Source organism: Carassius auratus, chromosome 40 (genome assembly GCF_003368295.1).
Source record: "Carassius auratus strain Wakin chromosome 40, ASM336829v1, whole genome shotgun sequence".
NCBI classification, from domain to species: Eukaryota; Metazoa; Chordata; class Actinopteri; order Cypriniformes; family Cyprinidae; genus Carassius; species Carassius auratus.
Window position 1 is genome coordinate 16,865,409 of NC_039282.1, and position 11,269 is coordinate 16,876,677.

An 11,269-nucleotide genomic window follows, 5' to 3' on the forward strand; every position below is an offset into this window, starting at 1 on the left:
AAAGATGGCATGTCCAGTTTCAACAACAGCATCATAAGTATAGTGAATAAAAAAAAAAAAAAAAAGAAAAAGAGAGAGAGAGGGAGATATTTGTGTGGGTTGTGTATTATTATGCTTATTAGGGCATCATGCTCTGCTTTGTGACTGACAAGTTGACCATTAGCTACATTCCAACGTCACTTTCCATTAAAATCAAGTCACTCCGATGTGGTTACTGCATGAAGAGTTTCATATCACTTACTTTATCTAGGTCAGGGGTTTTTAAAGTGTGGAAGACGTGCCCCACACAATACAAAATTATTGAGTTTAATTATTATATGTATTTTTTTAATCATATTTAAATGTTGTATTTAAACGATACTAAAAAATAATGTCAAAATATAAGACATTTTTTTTTTCACCCAGAAGGCCATAGCTGTGAATTCGCTGCTGTATGGCAAGCCAGCCAATACAGGTGCACTGTATGCCTATTAAAAAAATGGAGCGCTTTCGGAGAAACCCCAATTCAAAGTCTTCAACATCAGGGCTTAAACCCAAATGTCGACGATATGATGATCAGTATTTGAGTTTAGATATTTTGGCTAATGATGGCATAAGACCCGCAAAACTTGAAAAAACATGGACATTCAAGAAGAGTTTCTATTTAGTAGTACTTCGCCCACCCACACAACAGGTGAACACATTTTCTACAAACTGAACAAATTTATGAGAAAGAACGATATAGACTTTGAATGCTGTGGCATATGCAGGTGATGAGGCAAAATCAATGACAGTCCGCCACAGTGGTCTCATATCAAGCCGTGTGCACCCACAGCACAATCCATAGACAAGCCTTAGCTGCCAAGAAGATGCCACATGATCTTCCGAGTGTGCTTGACGAAGCTGTGAAAATTGTCTACCTGATAAAAGCACAACCTCTAAATGCTCATCTTCTCCACATTGCATACCGCTCACTAAGGTAGGGATATAATTATGTATGCATGTTAATCAGGAGTAGAGATATTTCAATTTTGGCATTGTTTAAAGCTCTTTGCCCACTCTCTACACAGTACAGTAATATATATATATATATATATATATATATATATATATATATATATATATATATATATATATATGCACACTGCCATTAAAAAGGTTTGGGATCTGTAGACCTACAAGTATTATTATTATTATTATTATAATATATATATATATATATATATATATATATATATATATATATATATATATATATATATTTTTTTTTTTTTTTTTTTTTTTTTTTTTTTACAGAGGTTTCATATGCTCATCAAGGCTGTATTTATTTAATCGAAGAAGAAGAAAAAAAGATAATCTTGCAAAATGCAACCGCAACCCTTTTGTTCAGGATTCAATGTTGAATAAAAGTTTAGTAACAGCATTTAATCAAAATGTAAATATTTTCTAACAACATCTAACAATATCTAGTTCTAACAAAAATCTTTGTTTAGACATTTTACAATTTAACACATACTTGCTGAATTACAAATACAATTTTTAATTTCTTTCAACAAAAGCAGTTTCCTGCACTGATAACAAATCAGTATATTCAAATGATTTATGAAGGATCATGTGAGACTGAAGACTGGAGCGATGATGCTGAAAATTCAGCTTTGCATGACAGGAATAATTTATATTTTAATGTATAATAATTATATTTCACAATATAACATCTCCCCCGTTTTTTTTTTTTTTTTTTTTTTTTTTTTTAGATCAAATAAAAGCAGCCTTGATAAGCATAATAATCTCAACATAAAAAAGAAAACATAAAAAAAAAATGTTTGATCCTGTATATATATATACATACAGGTCCTTCTAAAAAAATTAGCATATTGTGAAAAAGTTCATTATTTTCCATAATGTAATGATAAAAAATTTAACTTTCATATATTTTAGATTCATTGTACACCAACTGAAATATTTCAGGTCTTTTATTGTTTTAATACTGATGATTTTGGCATACAGCTCATGAAAACCCAAAATTCCTATCTCAAAAAATTAGCATATTTCATCTGACCAATAAAAGAAAAGTGTTTTTAATACAAAAAAAGTCAACCTACAAATAATTATGTTCAGTTATGCACTCAATACTTGGTCGGGAATCCTTTTGCATGAATGACTGCTTCAATGCGGCGTGGCATGGAGGCAATCAGCCTGTGGTTTTGCTGAGGTGTTATGGAGGCCCAGGATGCTTCGATAGCGGCCTTAAGCTCATCCAGAGTTTTGGGTCTTGCGTCTCTCTAATTTCTCTTCACAATATCCCACAGATTCTCTATGGGGTTCAGGTCAGGATAGTTGGCAGGCCAATTGAGCACAGTAATACCATGGTCAGTAAACCATTTACCAGTGGTTTTGGCACTGTGAGCAGGTGCCAGGTCGTGCTGAAAAACGAAATCTTCATCGCCATAAAGTTTTTCAGCAGATGGAAGCACAAAGTGCTCCAAAATCTCCTGATAACTAGCTGCATTGACCCTGCCCTTGATAAAACACAGTGGACCAACACCAGCAGCTGACGTGGCACCCCAGACCATCACTGACTGTGGGTACTTGACACTGGACTTCAGGCATTTTGGCATTTCCTTCTCCCCAGTCTTCCTCCAGACTCTGGCAACTTGATTTCCGAATGACATGCAAAATTTGCTTTTATCCGAAAAAAGTACTTTGGACCAATGAGCAACAGTCTAGTGCTGCTTCTCTGTAGCCCATTTCCTGCACATGCCTGTGCACGGTGGCTCTGGATGTTTCTACTCCAGACTCAGTCCACTGCTTCAGCAGGTCCCCCAAGGTCTGGAATCGGTCCTTCTCCACAATCTTCCTCAGGGTCCGGTCACCTCTTCTCGTTGTGCAGCGTTTTTTGCCACACTTTTTCCTTCCCACAGACTTCCCACTGAGGTGCCTTGATACAGCACTCTGGGAACAGCCTATTCGTTCAGAAATTTATTTCTGTGTCTTACCCTCTCGCTTGAGAGTGTCAATGATGGCCTTCTGGACAGCAGTCAGGTCGGCAGTCTTACCCATGATTGCGGTTTTGAGTAACGAACCAGGCTGGGAGTTTTTAAAAGCCCCAGGAATCTTTTGCAGGTGTTTAGAGTTAATTAGTTGATTCAGATGATTAGGTTAATAGCTCATTTAGAGAACCTTTTCATGATATGCTAATTTTTTGAGATAGGAATTTTGGGTTTTCATGAGCTGTATGCCAAAATCATCAGTATTAAAACAATAAAAGACCTGAAATATGTCAGTTGGTGTGCAATGAATCTAAAATATATGAAAGTTTAATTTTCATCATTATATTATGGAAAATAATGAACTTTTTCACAATATGCACATTTTTTGAGAAGGACCTGTATTACATTACATTAAGTTCATATACGAAGTGTTCTAAACTGCAGGTACTTCATTACAAATATGCAATTATTATTAATATTTAAAAACATTACATCAAAGTTTGGATAAAATAATGTTCTTTTAAAATATTATTTCCAAAATAAGTACTCTTTTTAAAAGCACACTAAACTGTACTTCTTTTCCACAAAGGTCTGTGAAGGTAAAAGTCAGCAAGGCAATGCAATGAATAAAATAAATAAAATGTTTTTATAACATGTCATCTGCCTATGATGCTGTGTACCATCTCTTGACAGTACAGATTACATGTAATCACAATTACTTAATCAAATTCCAAAATGTAGTAATTGTAATTCGAATATATTTGTCAGGATTATGGACTGTCTGTGTGTGTTTTACTCCCCATGTGCTCCCCGTGATCCAGTCTTCCTTGTTTGATTGTTTTTATTTGGTTTAGGTATGTCTTGTTAACTAAACCCTGCATTTATAGTGTCGTCTGTCTCGTGTTCCCTGTCTGATATTGTTCATCTACCGATGGTGGTATGTGTGTCTCCTGCCTACCTGTGTTTCCCCTTGGATGTTTATTAAATACTGTTATCCCTCATCTCCCTCATTTCCGCGTTCCTTCGCTCCTGCACAGTAGACATTATGACACAATACTGGAACCAAACAAAATAGTTTATTTGCATGTTGCCCCTATATGTGTGTGTGTGTGTGTGTGTGTGTGTATGTGTGTTTTGTTTTATTTTATTCATTATGGATCTCTTCGCCTCATTATTCACCTCCCTACCCCATATTGGAGTATCCGGTTGAATTCAGCCAGCTCGCCATTATAACGGTGTTCAATGACGCGGCACTGAACTCACTGTTCTTGATTGGGGCAAATTACCATCACCCTGTTGACCTCCACGACACCTCTGGAGAGTGCCCTGATCCAGAGCACAGCCCGAATCCCCGCCTTAGTCATGTGCAACTCGTCAGTAAAGCCAGTCCCGTGATAAGTAGTAGACCACCATCACCTGCTTTTAAGTGTGAGCAGCATTCTCTACACAGAGCCGTAGTTCGCAGACCCCCCATGGAGTCGTAAGTCCTTCCTCCACCATGGCTCCTCTCTCTGTCGGCTCCATAATGGGTTGCCTTCATGGTTGTGGTCTGGGTCCTGCCTGGCTCCACCTGCTCCAAGTCCCTCCTGTCTCCTCCCTCCATTGGTCAGCCCTGGCTCCTACTGTCTCCTCCCTGGCTCCTCCCTATATCTAGTCTACCCTGGTTCCTCCTGTCTCCTCCCTGTGTTGTCTCCATTCTGGAGTCTGTTGGCCGTTCTCCTCCCGTGTGTCTGTCCTCTACCAGAGCCTCCTCCCAAGGTCCTACCCATTCCTCCTTCTGTTGTTTATATGGCATGAGAACGTGCATTCCGGGAGGGGGGCGATATGTCAGGATTATGGACTGTCTGGGGTCTTTCAGACTGGCAGTTTAGTGCGGAAAGGGGCACGGTTCACATGAAAAATTGCTAATGTGAATGCTGTCATTGGACCCTGGTGCGCACTAGGGTACCGAATGCTGGTCTGGTCTGAGTTCAGTTGCTCCCGAACTGTGGTGCGGTTCGCGTGAATGTGCAAACAACACAGACTCGGGTGCCCACTTGTTCAGGAACTAAAGTATCCCGCGCGTGAAATCATTGTTTCCTGAACACATGAGAGAGCCGAGGTTGATTCCACACACTCCTAAAAGTTAAAATTAAATAATTAGAATAATTAAAATTAATTATTACACTGTACATAATAGCACCAAAATAACAAAAAAATAACAACTATGCTCAGGCGCGTTGTGTTCTCCATGCATTTTCCTTGTGCGTTTGCAATGACGTAAGGTGACTGCAAACACACCACGGTTCGATACAACTATTGAGTGTGAAAGCAGACCAACGCTGCGGGCGGCGCCGGGAACAATTGCACTCGGACTGCAGCAAACAAGCCCAGTGTAAAATCCCTCTCTTTGTGTGTTTTTTTGCTCCACATGTGCTCCCAGTGATGCAGTTTCTCCCTCGATTGATTGTGTTAATTTGGTTCAGGTGTCTCTTGTAATCACCCCTCATTAAGCACTCTATTTAAAGTGTTTGCTTCTGATGTTGCTACGTGTTTCTCCTGCCTGTCTGTGTTTCCCCTTAGATGTTATCCTGAATCCCCTTTGTCTCCACGTTACTTCACTCACACATAGTAGACACCATTACAATATTCTGTTTGAAAATGCATGTTGCTTGTTCATAGCAAGATACATTTACTTTTTTATGGATAAGATGATTACAAACTATTCACACAATGGCAATAAAGTATTTGTAATGTATTGATTTTATTTCTTTTGATTTTCCTTTTGTAAAGGATTCATATTGTTTATATTGAATATTCACAATATAGAATGAGCATGCAAATATCATGTGAATTAATTTGTGATCCATGCTTCTGGATCTGGGGACAAAAACACCACTCAGTCAGTTATACCGTGTAAGAGACAAAGAATTACCAAGTTACTAAACACTGCCAATATATAGCTGGAAGACTTTGACCATGTAACTGCGTTTTTCCTGTGTGCTAATGTTTGTTCATGTGATGCAGGGGTTCCTTAACCTTTTGTCAGTCAAGCCCCTTTGACTTAAAGTCAATATTTCCAACATGTAATCACACAATTACGTCTATACAGTTCTTTAATGCTGGTTAATGGTCACATTGGCATGCAATGAAATATTTGTAACCTAAATTAGACTACTGACTACAATTTGCATCATATAATTTGTGATCAGTAACAGATTGCAATTAAGTAATCTACCCAGCATTGTCTTTTGGTAGGTAGTTTGCTATGTTTTGCGTGGATTGTCTCAATTAAGATCAACTTGTCTAGGTTCTGGATATTAGGTTGTATTAATAATGGTAGCACTTTATTTTACAGTCCTGTTCCTCATGTACATACTATGTACTTATTATAGTAATTACAATAACAATGTAATAACTAGGTACTAACCCTGAACCTACCCCTAAACCTAACCCTACCCCATGTAGTTACCTTGTATTACCAGAACTTTCTTAGATAAATACACTGTAAGTACACTATAAGTACATGTTAGTACACGTACTGTAAAATAAAGTGCAACCTTAATAATTAACCCTTTAATGTATCGCTGTCTACATGCTGGTTTTTAAGAAGCCAGTCTGCTTATTCACCCAATAAATAAAAATAACAAAGTGAATATGGGCAAAAGAAGATTAAGGGCAGAGGAAATCTATAATTTAAGAGGCTAAGAAGCATTCATAAACAGCCCTGCATGTCCCAGTGCATCTGTCCATGAACAACTGCAGGAATAATCGCACCTTATAAGCCAAGATCACAGAGGAGGCTGATGCAAACCAGACAAATGCATATTAATAATTAGTGCTGGGCAAGGAAGTCCAGCTGAGACAGACCAGGACAATGCTTTTATCTAGGAGCAGTAGGAGGAGCCTTAAAATGGTGGTCATGGGTTTATGGCATGCACAGCATACTGAAACATGTGAACAGTATGATAGATAGATAGATAGATAGATAGATAGATAGATAGATAGATAGATAGATAGATAGATAGATAGATAGATAGATAGATAGATAGATAGATAGATAGATAGATAGGGCCACCATGTCAAATAATTAATTCACCCTATGACGCATGAATGCTGCTAACAAAATCTGTGTAGCAGAAAATATATTTGTTCTCTTTTTTATTTTTGGCCTCCGCTTCATCCTTTTCCCCATGTTCACCCTACCTAAGCCTACCCTTGGGTCTCAGTCACAGCAAACTGACCATCAAAGCCCACTGTCCGCACTTGGGGAAACAATCCAAACGGTGGTCTGTGACGGCAGAAGCCTGTCTCTTGAGCAGGGCCTGATGGGTAGCATCGCCAGAGAAGCTGGACCAGCACGGAGAGAGCGAGAGGCTTTGATCTTTCATCTGATCAGTTCCAGGAGACTCAGCCACTGTAAAGAACATGAATAATGTGGTTACCGGAACCCCTTCTGGACACCCTTCCTCACAAGATGACACCAGGATCAGGGAAGAAACGTTTGTGAAGGAAAAACAACAACAGGATTTTCATCTCTGAAAACGGGAGGGCTTTACTACAGTATTCATGGAGAAATTACTTATTAATTACCTAAATTAAATCAGCAAACCAATCCAAATATTGCAATAAAGCCCATTTCACACACACTGCAAACATAAGCAGCACATTCAATAAGTGGTGCTGCAGTGAAGCTATTTATGCTTCATATATGACTGCAGGAAATTTCAGTGAGTTCTAGGTTATTTTTTATATAGTGGTCATTGGGAGTGGTTGACTGAAGATTAATTCAAAACTTTATAATCAATAATTGTCATTTTCACATGGAACCATGGAAATGGTTGAAATTGCTGATTTACAAGAGACTGATTCATAAGCACAACTGGAGCAGGACATTTCTCCGTGGAAAGTGTCAAGTCTTGAAGTGATCAAACAAATTTACTCTCACACCATCTTCTTCTCAACAGTGTCTTCTCAAAATTGTGTTAACCACATAGAAATGTAACTGTGTTTGTGGTCAGCCAAGTCAAGTTGGTCACCTAAAACGTGGGTGGACATTATGCAAATCTGTTACTTCATGACATAGAGCCATAACAGAATAAGATTCAAATTCCTGACGACTCATTTAAGCAATTGGGAGCCGACTCTTTTATTTAACAGACATTACCGCTATCTATCATGTACTGTCGGCTTCCCAGTTTTGAAGATAGTTTATGTTCACATACAGCTACATGACACACTGCATGAAAGGTAATAGTCGAAAAGGCATAATGGGGCACTTTAAAGAAATGGCATTGCTGCTTTAGCAAATGTTTGATAATGCTTTAGCAAATCTTCAATATTATTTTGCACTATTATGATTGGTAGTATGAATGTCATTCTGCATTTTAAATCAGTAATGTTACAGTTGTTAAACTTAATTGTATGTGTAATTATATATTTAGTATTGACAAATATTAACTGATAACATGTTAGGGTTATTGCATTTAAGTATGCATAATTCACTGTTATTACTATAGTAAGTACGTAACATAGGAAAATGTAAAATAAAGCTTTAGTGTTTTAATAAAAAAAAAAAAAGAAATGTCACAGAACGAATCAGGATTAATCTGATTATTCTTAAATTAATCTGATTTAGTCTTTTTGTTGAACCAAATCAAAAGTCAAGCTTAATGATATGATAATAGCAGTAATCTGTTTTTGTATATGATTGTATGTAACATATATTTTATATCCCAATTATACAACAACCTTACCTCTTCTGTTACATACACATATTCCCTAACTCCTTTTTGGATAACCTACGCTCTTGATATAAAAGGAATTATGTGCTTTCCTACTTCCTTGATTATTGCTTTATTAAATAATCTTATTCTACTGTTGCTGTGGACATACAGTATCTGTTTTGAAACACAGTATCCTCCTTCAGCACTCATCCCAATGTGGCTCATTCGCTACTCATTTTCACAGGATGCATTATCATTGAAACGCTGGACCGCACAGATGTCTGCTGATGGAGAATGATTCATTCATGCTTGAGCTGGGACATAATGCAAAGAGCACTTCCTTGATTATATGGCCATCAGGGAAAACATCCCAGCTCAGGCTGGTGGCTAATGCAGCGCAACTGTATTATTGAATCAATTGCATATGCAGGTTCGAGAGAATCTAATGGTGTCCTCTTGGAAATGTGGGTAGTAATCCACTTTTCCACAAACAGATATGTTGCGTGAAGCTCAAGAACAAGTTTTATGTCATCTAAATGAAAGATAGGAAGCATCCTCATTTAAAAAATAAATAAATAAATAAAATTCAGCGTGATCAATTCATTGAACAGGCTTGTTTGTAAGGTGTAGTTTATAATTGCTATTTTCATTATTATTATTTTAAATAAAGGGAACCAGACAAGCCATCTGCTCAGTCTGACCTGTGTTGCAGTCTGGAATTGAACCACGCCATGCTGATTTTTTTCTGGCCAGAGGAAAACTGAGTCAGGGGGGATTGAGCCTGTTTTTTCCCCAAGGTTTTTTTTTATTTTTTATTTATTTATTTATTTTTATTTATTATTATTTTCTGTCACCGACTGAGTTTTGGTTCCTTGCCACCCTCATCATTGCCTTGCTTAGTTGAGGATGCTTGACTGACTGCACAGACACTATTGGAAGAGCATTGAATGAGATGATGACATCACTGAATCTTCAATGAACTGACTTTAGCTGGAAAAATTATTAAAAAAAAATGTATATTGTCCTCTTGCATTATTGACAACTATTTTCCTGTTTGACACTGTAAAGCTGCTTTGACACAGTCCATTGAATCAGTATTGTATAAAGCTCTTTACCAATAAAGGTGACTTGACTGAAAAAAAACAAAACAAACAAAAAAAATGCCTCCATTTAGATCTTGTTCGTCCGATTTTGTGAAGACAAACTCGACAGCACTTCTCTCTCTGCTTCTCTTCTCTTTCTTTCCTTCTCTCTTTTTCTCCGACACATTAGCTGTCGATTATTTCTTTTACGTGTTGTGTTTTATTGAACAGGTTATCTAATAGGGGGTTTTCAAGACACGTCATCAGTCCATAGGTTGCTATATTGGCAGCACTGAATGTAAATAATGCCAATGAACCTATAGCATAACTCATGTATGAGCTTGACGGAAAAAAACAGAACAAAAAAAAAAAAAAAAAAAAAAAACAAAGCATACACTATAGCTGTGTTTATATTACATATTTGCACAAAGAAATATTTTATGTCTATAAAAAAAAAAAAAAAATCTATAAATACTGCGAAATGACGGTGTTTCCATTAACTGATGTTATGGGACTAAAACATAATTTATTCCTCTCATGCTAAGTCATGGAGATGGATGTTGGTAGGGTAGGTTAACTATATTGCAACCATCGCACTAGCCATTATTTTTAACCGAATGAGAAAGATGTGTATCTTTAGCGAAGCAGCACAGAGAGTCGCTTCTGGGACATACTGCAGCACGGCTGCTATAAACACAAGAATTGATTGGAATGGCCGCAATCGGCCCTGGTGGCCAATGTCAGATCCATAATGCCCTGCAAACGTGCAGTGTAAATAAGGGGTTATCCAGACATTCATTTCAATTAAAGCCTCTTATACTTGAAAGTAGCCAAATACGAGGTGTTTCTTGGAGGTTATAGTACAGTGATCATGTGACTTTTAGGTAAATACAAAAAAAAAAAAAGTTTCCTTTGCCGTTTTTCAAAATTCCTGAAAACCACCTCATGCAAACGAACAAACTTTTTTTTTGCAATATTTTTTTTTTTTTTTTTTGCAAAATTGAGGTGTTTGCATTGGGCATATTTAAATTTGCACAGTTTTAATGGAAACGCAGCTACTATTAGCTGTAGTTTGTCAAAATATCATACCCTTTCCTGCTTATAGATCATTCTCTAAATATATTTTTTTTTGTTTTTTTTTGTTACGGTTTAGGTTATATATATATATATATATATATATATATATATATATATATATATATGGATGGGGGGTGTTCTGAAACTTCAAAGAACAACCTCAGGGTCAGTACTGACACATGCACATAGCTTCATAGCATACATTATCTCATAATGCCACACCATAAAGCAGCAGTCAGGATTAAATAAATTCAAGAATGGATACAGAAAGTATTGTGCACTTGGCCAACTTGCAATGCCTGAAACATTTTTTTTTTCTTTCCACTTTAAATATGCTGTGACCTCCACTTTGACCTCTTCATTTTTCTACCTGCAAACCCATGACAGCAGACACAGACACAGATGTCTGCAATCTTAGGCAGACGTCCTCCATCCT